General features: G+C 36.5%; 1 pseudogene; it reads right to left on the reverse strand.

The window, feature by feature from the left end:
* Positions 1–21285: 21285 nt before the first annotated feature.
* Positions 21286–21837, reverse strand: LOC149211488 (germin-like protein subfamily 3 member 3; annotated as a pseudogene).
* Positions 21838–22315: the final 478 nt, after the last annotated feature.

The raw sequence follows: 22315 nt of genomic DNA on the forward strand, positions 1-22315 counted from the left end.
CTAGAATAGATGGATGTAAAGATAGCATTTCTTCACGGGGATCTAGAAGAGAAAATCTACATGAAGCAACCTGAAGGCTTTGCAGTGAAGGGCAAGAAAGAACTGGTATGCAAGTTAAAGAAGTCTCTGTATGAGTTAAAACAGTCACCAAGGATGTGGTATCAGAAATTTGATACATTTATACAGGGACTTGGCTTCACCAGAAGCAAAGCAGATCACTATGTGTATTTTAAATTAATTGGTGACCGTGTTATTTATCTGGTCTTGTATGTGGATGATATGTTGTTGGTTGGAAATGAAAAAGAAGTTATCCAAGATTTGAAGACCCAATTGTCCTCCAAATTCGACATGAAAGATCTTGGTGCTACAAACTATATTTTGGGCATGGAAATTAAAAGAGATTGGGCAAAGAGGAAGTTCTGGTTAAACCAGAGGAAGTATGTCGAGACAATATTGCAGAGGTTTTATATGCAGGATAGTAAATCAGTGAAGGTTCCTATTCCTATAGGTGTGAGGTTATCTGCTGACCAGTGTCCTAAGACTCAAGAAGAGGAAGAGGACATGTCCCGTGTTCCGTATGCAAGTGCAGTCGGTAGCCTGATGTATGCAATGGTCTGTACTAGACTAGACATTGCACATGCAGTGGGAGTATTGAGCAGGTTTATGTCAAAACCAGAGAAGGAGCACTAGAAAGCAGTGAAGCGGGTTTTCAAGTATTTGCGTGGCACTAGTGATTATGGTTTGTGCTACCAAGGAAGACCAGGATTGGACAGAGTATTGGATATTCATGGCTTTGTTGATGCAGACTGGGCTGGAGATCTGGATCAGAGAAGATCTACAAGTGGGTATGTGTTTAACCTATTTTGAGGTGTAGTCAGTTGTATGAGCAAGAAACAATCTGTAGTGGCACTGTCAACTACAGAGGCAGAATACATGGCAGCCACTCATGCAAGCAAGGAAGCAATTTGGTTGCAGAGATTGTGTTCAAGTACGGGGTTTGTACAGGAAGCTATAAGGATAGACTGTGATAGCCAAAGTGCAATTTTCTTGGCAAAGAACCCCGCATATCATTCAAAGACAAATCACATTGATGTTCAGTATCACTTTGTGAGGGATATGATAGAAGACAAAAATGTGTTGCTGGTAAAGGTGGACACTTTAAAGAATAATGTAGATGTATTGACAAAATCTGTGAGCTCTGAGAAGTTCTCTTGGTGTAGAGAGATAATGGGCATTTCAGGGTTGGAAAAATGATTAAGCTCTCTTGTGGCCCCCTGTGGAAAGAAAACAATAAGTGGGAGAGTGTTGGGTTGTGTTATATTCTTTCCACGTAGTTAACAGGGGGTTTGAGGGGCACCTGTAACCCCACTTTATGGGGTCCGGGGCAGTGCCCCAGAAAATTTTGGTTTTGGACCCTATGTTAGGTTGGGCAGACCCACCTATGGTTTTGTGCGATGGGGTGGTGTGGATGGAGGTGGTATCAGAGGGAAGCGCTCCTTGATCAACCGACTGCACTTCTTGGTGAGAACCTTGCGAGCTCCTCCTCACTCTCCCGTGAAATAGAAATCAGAGGACTGTTCCCTGCTCCTTCCATTTCGCAGTAACCTCTTCCGCTCTGCGTTACCCCAGACATCAATACACGCGCATGATCTGTTTTTCACACAACAGCATCTTAACCCAAGTATTCAATGATTTGATATACTTACCCTGTAGTCCTTGAAGAAATCGCCTTTCTGCTTCACTATAGCTCACAGTTGTATCTATCATGAACTCAGTGATAAATCCTCCTATCACCCGATCCAGCCAATGGTCTATGGCGCGTGCAATTTTATCTTTGGTGGCTTCTAGCCTACGCACCAGTTCCGGAGTCCACACAATTGGCTGATCTAATCTACACCTTCCCACACTATTAGCTAACCTTGTGATCCACTCGTACAGCTCTACTAGAAATGTCACGAAGAAGACTTCGTGAATATCTGTGTATATATAGCGGTCCAACCAATCTTCCTCCGATATCCACAGATTTCTGTTTTCCTGAACTGCGAACTCGTGGAGTTTCATATCCCACCACTCTTCAATCTCTTTCTTTGTAGGGTTCCAGTGTTCCAACATCAGACACCCCTTAGGTAGATCCCGGTCCCGGCAACGGAACCATTTGTTGGCTTATATGGGCCTGACCCAGGTTCAGAAGAATTATTTAGCCAAACAAATCCCACAGCTACCGGCCCTTTCGGCAACAGCCTGTGGAGCGCAGACTGAGGTCTCACCCGAGGTAGCAGGGGAGGGTGCTGGAACCAGGTTTCTGCACCCTTGGGATGTCTAGATGTGGTCTGTAGGTTTCCCGCACCATTCTTCTTCTTCGCGCTACTTCTGTTCAAGCGGATCCGAGCCCAGAATAATCCTTACTACTTATTATTGTGTTGTTTATGTATTCAATCTATCTATTGTGATCTTTAAGCAAACATTTATCAAAGTTAGTCAATTCGCGCACTTAAAATAGACACAGATTCATGTATTTATAAGCAGATGTGTATGGATCAAACAGTTACAGTAAACATACGAAAGCCAAATCCGCGATAATTCAGATTTAACATAGAATTTCAGAAACAACTTAGCTTTATTCAACTTCTTCAACACTACATTCCGATTCGCCCTACACACTCAGCTGCAGGGGTCTGCACACACAGCTGCGGAGTCTTCCAGGCCTCTATGCACACAACTGCAAAGCCTCTATCCACTACCCAAACCCTTGACTTAGACTTGCAGACGCTTTCAGACTGTTCTCCTCAAAAACCCATTACAATTCAGATCCAAGATTACATACCAAAACCAAGCTACCTCTACCCATAGAGCCTCGCTCTATTTATACCTTTCCATGGACTGCGATCCATGGGTGGGCCGACTCAACTTATATTTCTTTACATTATTTTAGGGCGGACTACCCTTTGACTCAAATTATTACAACTCGCGCTCCGTGCATCCTGTGGAGTCTTTACCCTATCTTCACCCAAAATTTCAGGCTTTGTGCCCCATGACCGTTGCGCGGGGTTTCTGCTGCCCAACAAGGACCCCACTCCCTTTCCTGTAGTTTTTTTTTGGATTTTGGAATATGTTTGAAGAATTTTTTCCCTCTAATTCCCATGCTCCTGCATCAGATACACCAAGAGCACATCGATCACTCAACAACACTGCAACTCGACATGGACACCAGCAGCAACATGAACATACCAGCTTTGTCATGTTGATTCATGTCATGAGTCATCTCAGCCACATCATTACTGTGGGCCATACTATTGTAATCAATGTAATGTAACTTGGAAGTCCAAGAGACCCACATGTAAAGTTGAAGAGTCATGTAAATCTGAAGAGTCATGTAATTCAAAGAGTCATGAGGGAAGTCGAACAGTCACAAGGGTCATTTTTGCCCTTGGCTATGTATACCCCTCATTTGTACATGCAAAATACTTTTCACCTTGGTTCCTCCCACATAGCCTTGAGAGTCTCTAGTCTTTTCTTTGAGGAGTGAGCAATGGCTCCAACACCCCGCTATCGGGGTTAGTGATGTAATGGTGTACCGATGTGTCTTGGAACTTTCACTTAATTCAAAAGCCTGATAACAAGCTAACACGTTTTCACACATGTATTATATTTGTTTGTAAGACTATTCTTTGGACACTTGTAATGCATGTTGTTTTAACCTGTGTTAAGACAGTTGAACTATTTCAGCTATTCTAATACATATTCTTACGAAAATGTGTTGTATAAGTTGTTAACGGTGTCTTGCCTGTATGGGTTATCTCGCCAGACACTCGACATAACCATTCTCATAAACTTGTTATAATGACCGTCACACTCGTGTGGACTATTCTATTGGGTGTTGTACGTGCTATTCATTCACTGTGTGTTTGTGACTTCCGCATCCGTGTGGACTATTTCGATGGAATTTGCGCACATCTTGTTGTGTTGTGTGTCTCTGACAGGGTTGGGAAAATTCCCTTTCGACTTGAGACTCACTTCCACCCTCTCCCTCTGCAGTGAAAGAACCTTGACACAAGTAACACTAAGCACTCACCAAGCACGTGAACCTCTTTGTTCGAAGACAAATCAGACCACTCTCATGTGTTGAGAAGCAAGAACTAAGGAAAACCTTTAAGACAATGGAAATCGGGTCATCATACCGAATGGGACTCCTACACAAAACAGTCTGAGGTCTAGTTGGGACTTCATACCAAGGAGATCCCCTGAATGTTGGAGGGTCCAACACCATCAACAAGATGCAAAAGTGGATGCAAAAAAATTAGATGCAAAACTAGTCACAAACCTTGACGCAAAACTTGGCGCAAAGGGGATGCAAAAAATGATTTTTAAAAGGATGCAAAAGATGGTGCAAAAGTTTATGCAAGTCTAGGCAAAAAAAGTGGATGCAATAAAAGATGAAAAAGTAGGTGTAACAAAATTAGATGCCAAACTTGATGCAAAACCTGGAACAAAACCTAGTGCAATAGATGACACAAAAATTGGCATAAAACCTGGTGCAAAACCTATTGCAATACCTGGTGCCAAACTTGGTGGAAAAATTAGTGCAAATTTTACATCAATTTTTGCACCATATTTGATAAATGGATGCAAATAGAACCAAAAATGGGCTTTAGATGCAAAAAAGGAAGCAAAAAGGGACGTTAATCACAGGGTTTTTTTATAGTGAGGAAAACATTTCCATGGACTTTGTGGGAGGTTTGCCAACAACCAGGAAGGGACATGACTACCTATTCATGGTAGTTGATAGATTCAACAAGATGTGTGTTATGATGCCCTATAAAAATACCATCAGTGGGAAAGAAGCAACGAACTTGTTCTTTGGATAGGTCTAGGTGCGCTTTGGGATACCAAGGAGTATTATTTCTTATAAAGATAAAAGATTTCTCAGTGCATTTGGACTACATTGTGGGAGAAGATGAACACAAAGTTGATGAGATCTACAACATTCCATCCACATACATATGGACCAACAAAGGTAGTCAATAGAAATTGGTACAACTTCTAAGGGGATACAACCATAAGCGAGATCCTCTAAATTAATGCCTTCATTGTCATCCACATAAGTAGAGATGTGCTTTACCATTAGAGTGGTTGGAAGTGAGTGGGTCAAAGGTGGAGTAGTCGTGAGAGATTGAGAGGAGAAACTAAATATAGTGTGTCCCTGCGAACCCACTTCTTTTATTTTCCCAATTGGAATTCCTTTCCAAAGTGTCCATGGACATGACAATGGCCACCCTTGAAAGATATTCCCTTGCAGTCTAAGAAAATACCCTAATTTTATAGAAATAATGTCTAGAAGGCTTGAGGCCAAACTTAGCCCCACTAGGATTCGAGCCATGCCCATGTAACTAGTTTGATGATATGAGAGTTCAACTTCATAAAAGAGTCTCATCCTTAGACCATTAGAATCAGGGGTAAGCCTAATAGTTGGACCCAAATCAGTACAATTGTCAAGTTTTTGGATTGAGCATCAAAGTTTATTGTCCAATTTTTTCACAAATAGAGCTTGTGAGCTCCATGAGAAGCGGCCCTGTAAGATCTTATGAACATCTCTTATTGAGTTATAAATATATGCCATCCATCCCTTAACTAGTATCAAGCAATGGGGTGAATATCATAAGAAGAGGGAGGAATTTTTCTCTCTCCATTTGCTAAGAACTTCCATGGACATCCTTTTGCTTGCAAATCAACTAACAACCACATAATCCTCCATCATATAAATATCATTTAGTTATATGTCCTTTCCGAAGACCAATTGGAGCTCTTCCACTTTCCATTTTATGCATTTTCGGTTAAGCTTTTGTGCCTTACTACCACATGAAGCCATAACAAGGGTAGGTATGAGGAGATTCTACATCTACTAAACATCTCTAGTGTCAAAATATCGCTAAAGAAACCCGGTGTGGAGGAGTTGGAGAGAAAGAAGGGAGGAATACTAAGTAGGAATTTGGGGAGATAACAAAAGGTAAAACAAAGACTATCTCCAATGGGGAGCATGGAGAGAGTAAAATAATGGAGGATAGGGCCTTAAAATTGAGTGAAGGGTGGGCACACTTCGGGGAAGTGGGAGAGTAAGTTGGGACGCCTCTTATCAAAGGACTACTAGACATGATAGGTGTCACCTACGTTTTTGGTTGTAAATTTTTAAGGCACATTATCAGGGTGATCAAGGGAATGATAGGACTAATGTGACAGAGCACTCAACTCAGGAGTCCAGGTGGTGGAGACAACCAAATCTCAGTGCCTTCTAGCGAATTGTGGGAGCGATGCACTAGTTCATCATCTGTGATGGAAGAGTGAAGGCAAGTCTTATGTGGAACAAACAAATTAGGTTTGGTGCAACAAGTCCTTTGGCCCGATGGCTATAAACACTTATCTCCATCGCCTTATTCCCCCACCTTGGGTTATTTATAAAATTATTTAAATTTAATATTTTAAAATAATATTTAATTTAAAATGAAATTACATTAATATCTTAATTTTATTAAATCCATAATAATATATATCTTAAAATAAAAATTATAAAATATTAATGATATTAATGTTGTGTTATGCGATGAAATTAATTTATATTTGAAAACTTAAAAAATCAAAATAGTTAAATCAAAATTAAATTACGTTAATATAAAATTTATATTTAAATAAATAGAATTAAAAACAAACTAAATCCACAACACAACAATATATATCTAAAAGGAAAATAATAAAAAGAAGTTGTAGTCTATTTGTTCTATTTTCAGGTTTAATTTATTCAGAATCTGATGGTTATTTCTTGAAATCACAAATTTGAGCTGTAAACTCTCTACAAACAAGTTTGAAATGTATATACAATCAAAAACTCATTATAAATAAAAATAAAAATAAATATCTATCCCAAAATACTCCAAAACATAACATGTTGAAAAAACATATAATAAAAATTATCCACAACATTTAATAAAAATGTTCCTACCACTAACTTCCATGAGGTATTGAGAACTTATAAAAATAAAACTAGCAATTACACCAAATGTTGCAAAGGAAACGCCGTAAAGCATAAATTCGAGAAGAATAGTGAGATATAGAAGATCATTGAATATAAAAATTAGTAAACAAAATGTCATTCAAAGCTAGAAGATAAAGAGAAATCACTTACATTATACCAAATTTACATATTATATAACCTTTTGAATATAGATTTCCTCTCAATCTTCAAAGATTCTCTTTCAAGTTCAATAGCAAATATTTGATAAAAAAAGGTGCTCTTTTTCAATATTGAATTGTCTCACTTGATCAAAAGCTTATAGCCTTTTACCACTTGCTCTTAAGGTGATTGGATTTGCCTTTGATTGTCCTTGCTTAACTTCTTTTGGGCATTTGGATTGGTTTGTGACACATGAGATTTATATTGAATTTTTTTTTTCAAAAATGAGAAATTCAAAATTTACCATTGGATGAACTAGCCTAAAGAAAAGCTATGAAATATATATCAATAAATATAATCACTGACATAACAAATTTACAATGTTTGATAGGAGATAAGTGGATCTTTTGTTGAGCATTAATTAAATAATTCTTTTAGCTGATATAGCAATTTTAATTCGATATTCAGAGATACCATGGTGAACTCTTACGGTAGCATCTACGATCTTTCCTTTATTCAACATGATATTTTGCGAGACTTGGCTATGTATTTGACTAGGAAGGGGCCTATAAATAAACGCAAAAGGATTTTTATGCCTTAGAAAGCAGAGTCTATTCCGAAAAAGCAGAAAAGTTTGTGAAGTGTGCATTATTCAAAGATACTATGATGAACTCTTATGGTAGCATCCATGAGATTTCCTTTATTCAACGTGATATTTTGCGAGACTTGTCTATGTCTTTGACTAGGAAGGGGCCAATAAATAAATGCAAAAGGATTATTATTCCTTAGAAAGTAGACTCTATTAGGAAAAAGAGGAAAATGTTTGTGAAGTGTGCATTTGATGTTGAGATTGTTTCCTTCCACACACATTTGGTGCATATTTATTTCTCCTCTCATTGACCAATTTTCAATATTGAACTATCTCACTTGATCAAAAGCTTGAAGTCTATTACATTCTACCTGCACATAATTTGATCATGTACCTGCACATAAATTCAGCATGTACCCATTTCATATTTCAAGTCTTCTATGATATCTATTTCCCCTAACTATGCCAAATTCCTACCAGTTACAACTCAATCTCGCATAACTATTAAATCATTTTGTGCTAATTTGGATACAACCATCTTATATGCAATTTCACTGAGGAAATAATTTCAAACATAAGTGGAAAATTTATATTCTTCCTCTAATATCCATTTTCCCTAACACTGCTAAATTTCAATCAGTTACAACTCAAGCTCATTTTCCCTCCTAAATTATTCTCGACCCATCAAATGATTCTAAGTTAATTTGGTCACAACTATCTTATATGCAATTTTTCTGAGAGTATAATTTCTAATTTAGGTGGTAGGGACTAAGCTACCCTATGGAACTTGTTTAAAGTTGTTGTCAAGAGCAAAGAAGCTTTCCATCCTTTATTAATCATTTCTCAATGCTAGAGCTCCAATGAATATTGTGATGAAGGTCAACTCTAAGATATTTTTATGAATTAACTTTCTCTACATTGATAATCTCATACATAAAGTTAGTGTAAATGATATTTTTAAAATATAATTATCACAACCTTTATCTTGTCAATGTTTATTGGTAGACATGTACAAGAATAGAAATCTTCGAGAATTCTTAGCTACTTCATGAGATAAGAGAGACACTACATCAACCCTTCATGCTATGTATTAACCTCAAAATTAATTGTATTTGTATAGCAACCCCTCCCCCAACTCTAATCAACTAGGAATTCTAAAAAAAATAATTTCTAGCTTGTGCATGTCAATAAAATATAACAAAACAAAGGCTATATAATCAAATAAAAAAGATAAGTTACACTAATTTTGTCTATGACAACAGCTTAGAGGAAGTTAATTCATATAAATATCAAGAAAAGCTTCAACTTTCAACAAGATCTTAAGTGGAAATATAACAATGAGAAAATGAATAAATAATGATGGAAGGCCTAATATAGTTTAGAGAAAATTGTAAATGAACAAATGTTTGGTTTTAGGTGAAAAAGAAACTCCTCTTTCACACTCTCAATTCTCTAGTTATCTTATATGGATGTCAAGTGTAGGATTGTAGCATCTCTAGAGAGTTATAGAGGAATTGAAAAATGGAGGTGTGTTTTATAACTTATAATCTTGATATTAAAATAAATATGTCATATCTCATCCCCTTCATAGAAGTTGGTATTTCCTCCATTGAGAGTATGGTTGTGACTAGGAACCTTATGTACAATCAAAATAAAATTAACATGAGAAATGAGAGGTTTCTTAAGATTGCATCAAAATTCAGTCAACACTAGGGTTAGCACAAAGTTGCTAAGCCTTTGCTAAACCATTGTGAATAAATGAGGTAGTCATTTCAAAGAATATTGATGTCATTAAGAATACTCATCAAAAGTACAAAGATTAAGGAAACTTCTCTCCAATATTTATGAGCATAGAAACAAATTGCTAAAACAAAATAATTAAATTGTTATCATTGTCCATAAGGTTAGATAAACCAAAGTTAGTCTTTATAGATGGTGGCAATCATTATCATCATCAACAACCACCTTTTCTATTCTTATCAGTAGTAGTTACCTTCACCACTTATTCACCTTCAACTAGCCCAGCCACATAATATATAGACCAATACACATCTATCACCTTATATCAACCACCTCTCAATGACTTCATGAATAGTTCAAGTACTAATTGCGAAAGTATCAAAATAAAAGTGAAATATTATGGTGGAGCATCAATTACTTAGAAAAAAAAATGATAGACATGGAAAAATTTAAGAGGAAACAAAGTTTTGGACAAATTATTAAACCTACAAACTCTAATAGATGTTGAAAATTTTTCTAAAATTTTCTAACCAACCTAGGGTTTTATCACATAAATATGACATATTATTTTTAACTTCAATATGGAAACAATGATATAGATGAATTTGTTGAAGAATACTTTAATCTCACAGAGAGCTAAAAAGATAGTACAATAAAAGTGAAGGATGAAGAGGATGTTGTAATAAAGCTTCGTATATATACAATGAAATTAAAATACAAAAGGTCAATGTAAAGGAAGAAGTTGAAAAGGAAAAAGAATGGGTTTGGAAATTTATATATAAGTTAACTCTTTTTAAAAACAATGCCTATTTTGTAAAAAAACAGAAAACAAAAAACAAAAGAAATACTTATTTAAAATCATTCTCGAAAAGATTTTGGCATCTTATTTAAAATAATTATAAAAAAATATTTTGGAATTGGCATGGGAAATATATTCTATACAAATCAAAAGAGAAATCAAAATATCATTTATTGCCATCAATATGAGGACATTTTCTTTTTATGAATAAGGCATTACAAAATTGCAAAAGTACTATTAGATGACAATCTCGAAAACTAGTGATTAAATTATATTCCAAGCCAGAAAAAATGCCTTCCCATCTAAACATTTCATAAAAACCATGTCTCATTATGAAGGAATTGAAACATCATTAAAAATCAGTAGATCAAGAATTATGATCAATTCAGATATTGGTGAATCAAAATTTTGGATTTTAAGGACTTCTAAATGTATAGAGCCACAGAAAATCTTATTTTCTAATTAGAATCATTTTAGTTCCTTTAAAAATTTGTTGTTGATTAATGGACTAATGATATAGCTCAATTGTTTACTTTTTTAGGTAATGAAAATTCTAAAATGATCATGGCAAATGAAATGAACAAAATATAAATATTCGTACTTGCTCCTACTCTCGAAAATAATTTATCAACTATTTTCTTTTTCATATTTACAGAGAAAGTTAAAAAAGAGGGTTGTAGTCATTTACATTCTACTTGCACATAATTTGATCATGTACCTGCACACAAACTCAACATGTACTCATTTCATATTTCAAGTCTTCTACGATATCTACTTCCCCTAATTGTGCCAAATTCCTATCAGTTACAACTCAAGCTTGCGTACCTATTAAATTATTTTGTGTTAATTTTGGTACAACCATCTTATATGCAATTTTACTAAGGAAATAATTTCAAAATTAAGTGGAAAATTTCTTGTCTTCCTCTTATATCCATTTTACCTAGCACTGCCAAATTTCCATCAATTACAACTCAAGCTCATTTTCCCTCCCAAAACATTCTCGACCCATCAAATGATTCTAAGTTAATTTGGTCACAACCATATTATATGCAATTTTTCTTAGAGCATAATTTCTAACTTAGGTGATAGGGACTAAGCTACCATGTAGCACTTGTTTGTGGTTGTCAAGACCAAAGAAGCTTTCCATCCTTTATTAATCATTTCTCAATGATAGAGCTCCAATGAATCTTGTGATGAATGTCAACTCTAGGATATTTGTATGAATTAACTTCCTCTACATTGATAATCTCATACATAAAGTTGGTGTAAATGGTCTTTTAAAATCTAATTATCACAACCTGGCTCCTCAATGTTTATTGGTATACATGTACAAGAATATAAATCTTGGAGAAATCTTAGTTTTTTCATAAGATAAGAGAGACACTACATCAACCCTTCATGTTATGATATTAACATTAAAATTAATTATATTTGTATAGCAAGGAATTCTCAAAAAAATCATTTCTAACTTGTGCATGTCAATAAAATCTAACAACACCAAGGCTATATAATCAAATAAAAAAAGATCAGTTACACTCAGCTTCAACAAGATCTTAAGTGGAAATATAAGAATGAGAAAATGAATAAAGGATGGAAGACCTATTTTAGTTTGGAGAAAATTGAAAATGAACAAATGTTTGGTTTTAGAAGGTGAAACTCCTCTTTCAAACTCTCAATGCTTTAGTTATCTTATATGGATGTGAAGTGTAGGGTTGTAGCATCTCTAGAGAATTACAAAGGAATTGAAAAAGGAGAAGTGTTCTATAACTTATAATCTTGATATTAAAAGCAGGATGCCATATCTCATCCCCTTCATAGAAGTTGGTATTTCCTCCATTGACAGTATGGTTGTGACTAGGAACATTATGTAGAATCAAAATACAATTAACATGAGAAATGAGGGGTTTCTTAATTGTTTCAAAATTCAGTGGGGTTAGGACAAAGTTTTGCTAAGCCTTTGCTAGGTAGTCATTTCATAGAGTATTGATGCCATTAAGAATACTCATCAAAAGTACAAATATTGAGGAAAACTGCAATCCAATATTTATGAGCATAGAAACAAATTGCTAAAACAAAAGAATTAATTTGTTATAATTTTCCATAAAGTTAGATAAACCAAGGTTAGTCTTTATAGATGGTGGCAATCATTATCATCAACAACAACCACCTTTTCTATAGTAGTTACCTTCACCATTGGTTCACCATTAACTAGCGCAACCACATAATATATCAATACCCATTTATCACCTTAGATCAACCACCTCTCAACGACTTCATGAATAACTCAAAAACTAATTGGAAAAGTATTGAAATAAAGTGAAACCTTATAGTACTAATTAGGAAAGTATTGAAATAAAAATGAAATCTTATAATATAACATCAATTATTTAGAAAATAATGGTGACATATTTTTCCTTCACAAAAAAATATTCACACCACTCTAATAAATAAATAAAAAATTCTAACCAACTTAGAATTTAATCACCTAACAAATACCCTTCAAAAAATTTAATATTTAATTTTAATAAACACTTATATATATATGATAAAATAATAATATGATACCAACAAACAAATACATCATAAACATACATACAATTATTTTAATATTTAATTTTAATAAATATATATATATATATATATATATATATATATATATATATATAAAATAAAATAAAATGATAATGTGATACAAATAAACAAATACATCATAAACCTACATACAATTATTTGGTTCAAAAGAAAATTACAATAATTTTCTACATTATATACAAAGAAACCATGCCAACAATAATTGATTTTATAACTAAATTAAATTTATCCCGAACTATCCCAACAAAATGTTAACAATATTTTTTAATAATATCTTAAAATCATGCATGCCATGCCCTTTTTCCGCAGTGAATATACAGAATACATAGAGCAGTGCCATGTCTTTTAACGCTCCATGTCAATAACTTGAATTTGTCAAAGATAAAAAATAATAGAAAAATTATGTTCACATTTACATGGCATCAAATGGTCCCGTAGCTGTGTCTTTTTAGAGCGTTGGTCTTATGGCCTAGGTAAGTCCGAGCCGAAGTTTGCGGGTTCGAGCACCGCCGGAACCAGTTAATGTTTTACAAGCAAATTACGGCCATGGAGCACTAAAACTTAACTAGTTTTCTTCTGCATTCAAAATCTATCGGGAAAATGGATCATTTAACGTTCTGCAATAGAAATCTTTCGGGAAAATGGACCATTTAACGTTTTACAATCTGCGAATTACGGCCCTGGAATCACAAAAACATAACTAGTTTTCTTGGGCAATAGTACAATTGGAAAGAAGATCGCAGGTTCGAGCCCCGCCGGGACCATTTTACAATAGACAAATCACGGCGATGGAATGACAAAACATCTCCATTTTTCTTCTGGAAGATAAAATCTACGTCTATGGAATCACAAAAGCATATCCAGTTAAAATCGTCCGTTCGAGCCCCACCTGCGCCATTTAACGTTTTACAATATACAAATCGCAGCGATGGAATCACAAAACATCTGCAGTTTTCTTCTGGAAGAGAAAATCTATTGGTACAAATGGAACCACAAAACATATCCAGTTCTCTTCTGGAAGAATGAATCTACCGCTATGGAATCACCAAAGCATATCCAGTTTTCTTCTGGAAAAGAAAAATTGGAAGAAAGGTCGTGGGTTCGAGGCCCAACGGGACCGTTTAACGTTTTACAGTCTACAAATCACGGCCATGGATGTTGGGTATATTTGATGCAAAATACCAAAAACAAACAATATAAAACACAACAGAGGTAATGTTCTGTTTTACCTCCACACGATCTTTTTGTGCACAGGAAGACTTAAAAAAAAAATTTCACTGAGAGACAGAGTATTTCACCACCATGAAATATTTCTATTCATTAAAACAAAAAAAACATTTGCTCAGTATCCATATGAGAATTTACACTGCTGGAAAAATTCCCATTAACATTTACTGCTGTAAAAAACTCCACTTACATTTACTGATGTAAAACTCTTTTTACAGGCTGCTGTAAAACAAAACAAATTATATTTGCATCCAAAACAAATGAGCTCATGGATATATTACTAAACCTCCAGCACATAAAACATTTTCATTTCACCTTGCGTTTTCACCGTTCCATTACAAAAATCAAAACAAAACATTACAAAGTATATTTTGAGTTTTCACCGTTCCATTACAAAAATCAAAACAAAACATTACAAAGTATATTTTGAGCACTGCTGTGCATACATCTCTGGTTCTCTCTAGCTGCTGCGAACACCAGTTATGTTCTACCTCCCGTGTGCCATACACACATAATAAAAAGTCAACACTCAAAACATATTACATACGATTTTGTATTTTTAATACATTCCGTAAAAAACATAGACATCTATTAAAACGTGCCCATACCTATGTTTAAATGCACCATACCTTTTTCATAAAAAAAACTTACGTGCTCTAAAAAAGAACTTCAATATTCTACCTACCACTATGACATTTCATTAATTAAAACGTATGGTCAACCATGCTTTTAATTTACTCCACGCAATAGTTTTAATTTAATGCAGGCCCGTGTGCAGGTTTAATCAATCAACGGCGGAGAGCACGAGAGACAATCGAACGGAAGAGAAAGATATCGGAAGACCAACTTATGCTGAACATTAACACCCGAGATTCTTACGTTGCGTTACGTCAGGGGTGAACCACGTGTCAGCTCTAAAATTTCTCGGGTTCGATCATCGGAAAATCCCTTTTGCCGGAATGTGACCCGAGAGCTCTCCGGCGAGTTTGTTGACCGGTTTCTTGCAGCTGTGTTGAAATTACGATTTCAACACTCCCCTTTAATTTCAACAGCTGGGCATTCGGTCATACCCAAACACTTTCTCAAAAATTCAAAGCTCTTCTGATCGAGTGGCTTTGTCAAGATGTCTGCTACCTGTTCTTGAGTCCTGCAATGTTCTAGGACAATTTCTCCATTGTTCACCAATTCTCTGATGTAGTGAAACCTGGTATCAATGTGTTTCGTTCTCTTATGAAACACTGAATTCTTTGACAATGCAATAGCTGAGCTATTGTCACAAAAGATCACTGTCGCTTTTGCCTGCTCTTGGCCTAAGCTTCTCAACATTCTTCTCATCCACACTGCTTGACATGCTGCTACTATAGCTGCCACGTATTCAGCCTCTGCTGTAGACAATGCTACAATAGACTGCTTCTTAGAAGCCCATGAAATGGCTCCTGAACCCATATGAAATACATAACCGGAAGTGCTCTTCCGATCATCTACACTTCCAGCCCAATCACTATCAGTGTATCCAACCAAATCTGAATGTTCTGATGCATGATATAGAATTCCAAACATTTTGGTGCCTTTGACATACCTCAAAATTCTCTTTGCTGCCTGCCAATGTGCCTCCTTTGGCTTCTCCATAAATCTGGAAATCAAACTAACAGCATGCATTAAATCAGGCCTAGTTGCTATTAAATACATAAGACTGCCCACAATGCTTTTGTACAGGCTAGGATCAAAATCCTTGCTGCTGTCCTCTCTGCTGAGCTTTAATCCCATCACTGTGGGAGTGATTGCTGCCTTGCATTCTTCCATCTTAAATCTGCCCAAAACTTGATTAACATATCTTGCTTGAGATATAAAAATTCCTTTTTCATTTTGATCTACTTCTATGCCTAAGAAGTATCTCAACAAACCCATGTCAGTCATTTCAAATTCATCCTTCATGACTGATTTAAAATTCTCAATAAGATAAATATCATTTCCAGTGAAAATAACATCATCTACATACAAGACAACAATTAAAAGTTTACCATCATTTTCCTTGATGTAGACTGTGGGCTCTCCTTCACATTTGTCAAATTCATTATTCAATAGATATGAATCTATCTTGCTGTACCATGCTCTTGGCACTTGCTTCAGCCCATAAAGAGCTTTCTTCAATTTGCACACTTTGTGCTCTTCACCTTTCTTCTCATATCCGAGAGGCTGTTCAACATAAACCTCTTCCTTTAACACTCCATTTAGGAATGCTGACTTCACATCCATTTGGTAGACTTTCCATTTGTTTTGTGCTGCTATGGACAACACTGCTCTCATGGTTTCCATTCTTGCAACCGGGGCGAAAGTCTCCTCATAATCTCTCCCATACTGCTGCTTGTACCCTTTGACAACCAGCCTTGCCTTGTCCCTTTCTATCTTGCCTTCAGCATTGCTCTTGGTCTTATAGACCCATTTCACACCAATGACTTCTTTGCCTTTTGGTAACTCAACCAAATCCCATGTTTTGTTTCTCTCTATGGCATTCATCTCCTCATCCATAGCTTCTATCCATTTCCTATCCTTAATTGCATCTTCGAAATGAATAGGATCATCAACATGACAATACAAGGCAAATAAGGAATTCATTCCTTCATCATAAATGTCACTTAGATTTCTAAATTTCTTACCTCTTTCACTTGGTGTGCAAGTGCTTGAAGATGCACTTGAATTTCCTCCTTGTGGTGTGCTTGGAGAAGCACTCTCATTGATCCTCAATGGTGTACCTTGCTGTCCTTGTGTTGGCGCTGCTGTTTGTGGATGTACTTCAGCCACTTCCTCTTCATCTTCATCATGAGACAAACAGTTCTTGACATTCACTGTTTTCTCTATGCTTCCATCCCAAGCTTCTTCCTCAATGAATTGAACATCTCTGCTGACAAAGAACTTCTTGGTAGATGGGATGTACAACCTGTAGGCTTTGGATTTATCACTGTATCCAATGAAGATGCATTTCTCCCCTTTGCTGTCCAACTTCCTCCTTAGCTGATCTGGTATGTGTGCATAGGCCACACACCCAAAAACTCTCATGTGGGTGACTCCTTACTTTCTCCCACTCCATGCCTCTTCAGGCACTTTGTTCATGACTGCCTTTGTAGGACACCTGTTCAAAATATAAACTGCACAATGTACAGCTTCAGCCCAATACTCATTTGGCAAATGCTTTGCCTTCAACATGCTCCTCGCCATATCCATGATGGTCCTGTTCTTCCTTTCAGCAACTCCATTTTTCTGCGGAGTGTACCGAGTTGTGAACTGTTTATGTATTCCATTTTCTCTACAAAACTTTAGGAATTCATTTGAGATATACTCACCTCCTCTATCAGTTCTCAATACTTTTATGTGCAGCCCACTTTGGTTCTCCACAAGTGCTTTGAAATTTTGGAATTTCTCAAAGACTTCACTTTTGTTCTTGAGGAAATATATCCAAGTCTTTCTTGTAAAATCATCAATGAATGTCAAGAAATATAGGCTGCCAGCTAATGATGGAGCTTGCATTGGTCTACACAAATCTGAGTGGATAATCTCTAAGGGTGTCTTTTCCCTTATGCTCTTCCCTGATGGAAAACTTTCTCTGTGTTGTTTTCCCAAAATGCAGCCTTCACATAGGCTGTCCGGTTTCTCTATCAATGGTAATCCCTTTACCATTCCTTTTCTGCTCAATAAGTTTAGACCTCCAAAATTTAGATGCCCGAATCTCAAGTGCCATAACCAGTTTTCATCCTTTGGCATGCTTTGGAAGGCCTCTTGGGTGACTGCTGCAATTTCACTTTTGTTTTTCATGTCTGCCCTGATCCGGAGAGGGAACATCCTGTTCCTTGTCATCTTCACTTCAGCAATGCATCTTTTGCTGGGTGGTATGTCCATGATGGTGCATACATCATTTACAAAGTAAACAGTGTAACCCTTTTGGATAAGCTGTCCAACACTCAATAGGTTACATCTCATTCTGGGGACATAGTAGACATCTGCTATGGTTTTCCTTTCTCCTTGCTTTGTAAATATTTTTACCTCTCCTTTTCCCATAACAGACACTTTACTATCAGTTCCTAGTGTGACCTCTGATTTCAAATTCTGATTTAAGGCTGAAAAGAGGGCTATGTTCCCTGTCATATGGTTGCTGCAACCTGAGTCTAAAAACCATATGTCCTCACTATGTGTTTCAGCCATGTTACAAGCTAACAGGACATTTTCTTGACTGCTGTTTTCTCTTGTAACATTTGCATTTTGTCTGATGTTCATATCATGTTGTGTCTTTCTACAATCACTTGCACAATGTCCATATTTTTTGCAATAATAGCATTGAACATTAGATTTATCATACCTTTGTCCTTGAGCATGATGTTGTCCTCCTTGTTGGCTGCTCCCTTGGCCTTGGTTCTGATTTGTATTGCTGTCTCTTCCTTGTGCATTTGATGGGCTGTTCCTTCCACCTCTGTTCTGGCTTCTGTGTCTTCCTCTTTTGTTTCCTCTTCCTTGACCTCTTCCTCTTCCAAAGGACATCTGGGTCTTGAAGGCTTGCTCAAGAGATGAGTTTTCATTCCTACTCAACCTCTGCTCATGTGTTATCAGTGATGCATGTAGCTCATCAACTGAATAGTTTGAGAGATCCTTTGTCTCTTCAATGGTGGTGACTATGGCATCAAACCTTGAGGGTAAGACCCTCAATATTTTCTCCACTATCCTTCTATCTTCAATGGTTTCTCCATGAGTTCTCATTTGTGTGATTACACCAATCACATGAGTGAAGAATGAGTCAATGTTATCTGACTCCTTCATGTTCAAGTTCTCAAAATCCTTTCTCAGCAGTTGTAGTTTTGCTGTCTTCACTCTCTCCATGCCTTGATAGGCTGTCTTGAGGGTTTGTCATGCTTCATTTGATGTTCTAGCTGCTGCTATCCTTGGAAATATACTCTGGTCTACTGCTAGATGCAACAATAAAATGGCCTTTACATCCTTCTTCCTATTGCCCTTCAGGAGATCTCTCTCTCCCTGAGTTAATGCATTGAACTCAGTTTCATCGGCTGGTTCTTCAAAACCATCTTCAACTATTTCCCATAAATCTTGAGAGGCAAATAGGGCTCTCATAGTTATTGACCAGTAGTCATAGTTCTTCCCATTAAACTGTGGGAGCTGGGTATTAAACATACTCATACCAGTGCTTGTGCTGGCCATTCCTTGACTGTGTATTTTAAAAAAAACTGACTGCTCCTTCAGCAACACAAAAAAAACTTTTGGAATACCTGAATCCTTTGCTATCTGAGTCTTCTGTCTGCCTGAGAAGTTTTGCTGCAGAAACAACCTTCTCCCTTCAGCTTCTTTAACTTCTTTAAAGAGCCTGAACCTGCTCTGATACCACTATTGGGTATATTTGATGCAAAATACCAAAAACAAACAATATAAAACACAACAGAGGCAATGCTCTGTTTTACCTCCACAGGATCTTTTTGTGCACAGGAAGACTTAAAAAAAAAATTTCACTGAGAGACAGAGTATTTCACCACCATGAAATATTTCTATTCATTAAAACAAAAAAAACATTTACTCTGTATCCATATGAGAATTTACACTGCTGGAAAAATTCCCATTAACATTTACTGCTGTAAAAACTCCACTTACATTTACTGATGTAAAACTCTTTTTACAAGCTGTTGTAAAACAAAACAAATTACATTTGCATCCAAAACAAATGCGCTCATGGATATATTACTAAACCTCCAGCACATAAAACATTTTCATTTCACCTTGCGTTTTCACCGTTCCATTACAAAAATCAAAACAGAACATTACAAAGTATATTTTGAGCACTGGTGTGCATACATCTCTGGTTCTCTCTCGCTGCATGTTCTACCTCCCGTGCCATACACACATAATAAAAAGTCAACACTCAAAACATATTACATACGATTTTGTATTTTTAATACATTCCGTAAAAAACATAGACATCTATTAAAACGTGCCCATACCTATGTTTAAATGCACCATACCTTTTTCATAAAAAAAAACTTACGTGCTCTAAAAAAGAACTTCAATATTCTACCTACCACTATGACATTTCATTAATTAAAACGTATGGTCAACCATGCTTTTAATTTACTCCACGCAATAGTTTTAATTTAATGCAGGCCCGTGTGCAGGTCTAATCAATCAATGGCGGAGAGCACGAGAGACAATCGAACGGAGGAGAAAGATATCGGAAGACCAACTTATGCTGAACATTAACACCCGAGATTCTTACGTGTAAAAGAACTTCAATATTCTACCTACCACTATGACATTTCATTAATTAAAACGTATGGTCAACCATGCTTTTAATTTACTCCACGCAATAGTTTTAATTTAATGCAGGCCCATGTGCAGGTCTAATCAATCAACGGCGGAGAGCACGAGAGACAATCGAACGCAGGAGAAAGATATCGGAAGACCAACTTATGCTGAACATTAACACCCGAGATTCTTACGTTGCGTTACGTCAGGGGTGAACCGCGTGTCAGCTCTAAAATTTCTCGGGTTCGATCATCGGAAAATCCCTTTTGCCGGAATGTGACCCGAGCTCTCCGGCGAGTTTGTTGACCGGTTTCTGGCAGCTGCGTTGAAATTACGATTTCAACAATGGAATCACAAAACATATCCAAATTGCTTGGGGGAAAGAAAACTTATCAGGAATAATTGATAGAAAACAGAAGAAAACGATATGGCTTAATTTGGAATCTGCAATTGGAGATAAGTTTAAATGAAAGGGAACGCAACATTCTTTTTAAGAAAACACCACAGATTGCATTTTCATTTTCAGAAAGCTGGCGTCAGCGTTTAATCTTACAAGATTGCTGCAAAATGGATTTGTTATCATTTTTATTTTATTGGAACAAAATTTATTATTGCAACCCTCGTTTGGTGATCATCTTCATGGAAACTTGATATTACACTTCGCCCACCAAACCTGAACTGAAAATTTTCAAACCAAAATGAGTCGCCCAAAACTTCCAGTACAGATTTCAGTTTCAACAAAAGTTTTTTATTAGATTCAGAAACATAACTAAAAATTATGATAATGTGCAAAGCAACCAATATGCAGCAACCGTACTAAACCAACATAACGTTAATGGATGAAATTTCATTAGAATGAGGCAGTACAAGTTGAAGCTGGAAGGAGCAATACTTGAAAGATATATAGATCCTAGCCGCTGCCTCATATAAGAAAGCCTAGGAAAGTAACGTAGTCTTCTCGATGACAGAAGGAGGAAGATTGCCGGCAAAGGGATGAAGGGGAACAATTTGCAATCCAGGAAGAGGGCTGCTGAAGGAATCAAATGCAATGGCTTTATGCTTTCCCACATTGATCTCGTAACGAAGTAACCCTCTGGGGAACACCATGATGTCTTCTTTGTGGAGCGTTTTGTTGTACACAATATTGCTTGAGGATATGAATCCAGCACAGATTACTCCTTTAACCACCAGCATATTGTGCAATGGAATGACGCCAAGGCCATTCACCGCAGAAAACTGTGCAGAGAAGGCCGAAGTTACAGCTGCACCAATGTTGTTGCTCACGTTCCCGGCAGCTTCCAATCCGGTGAAGAAAAAATTATGTGCAGTTAAGGACGAAGCCGCCTTGCAAGGATAACCTGGGAGTGAGCTTGAGGACAAGTCTGCCACTCAGAAATCTTGCGGACGTGAAGGCTCAAAAGAAAAATTACAGAGTGTTGGGTATTTTTACATGGAGAAAATACCAAAAACCATTCAAGCAAATACCACAGCACAGAGCCAATGCTCTGTTTCCTTTGTCCAGGATCATTTGCAGAGAACCTCTTTAATAAAAAAAATTAACTCAGAACACAGTCCATTACACAGTAAAAACTTCTATTGATTTAAAACAAAAGACTGATACAAACTTCATCCTCTGTGCAAAGAGGGATTCAAAAATAAAACTCTGCTGCTCTCACAGATTTTCCACTGCTGTGGATATTACAAAACAATTTCTTGATGCTCCTATGTTTTACAATGGCAAACAAACATTACATGCCTCCCCTGTTCCATTTTCCGCACTGCTGTGCGTTCAACATTTACCACAAAATTACATACTCCACTGCTGTGAAAATTACATAATCTTCTGTTTTACAATGGGGGTCAAAAACAATTACATCACCTCTTTCATATCTCGCACTGCTGTGCGTTTACA

The sequence above is a fragment of the Pinus tabuliformis genome, chromosome 1_1 (genome assembly GCF_031772625.1).
Source record: "Pinus tabuliformis cultivar Carrire ecotype Pingquan chromosome 1_1, CPIR1, whole genome shotgun sequence".
NCBI classification, from domain to species: domain Eukaryota; kingdom Viridiplantae; phylum Streptophyta; class Pinopsida; order Pinales; family Pinaceae; genus Pinus; species Pinus tabuliformis.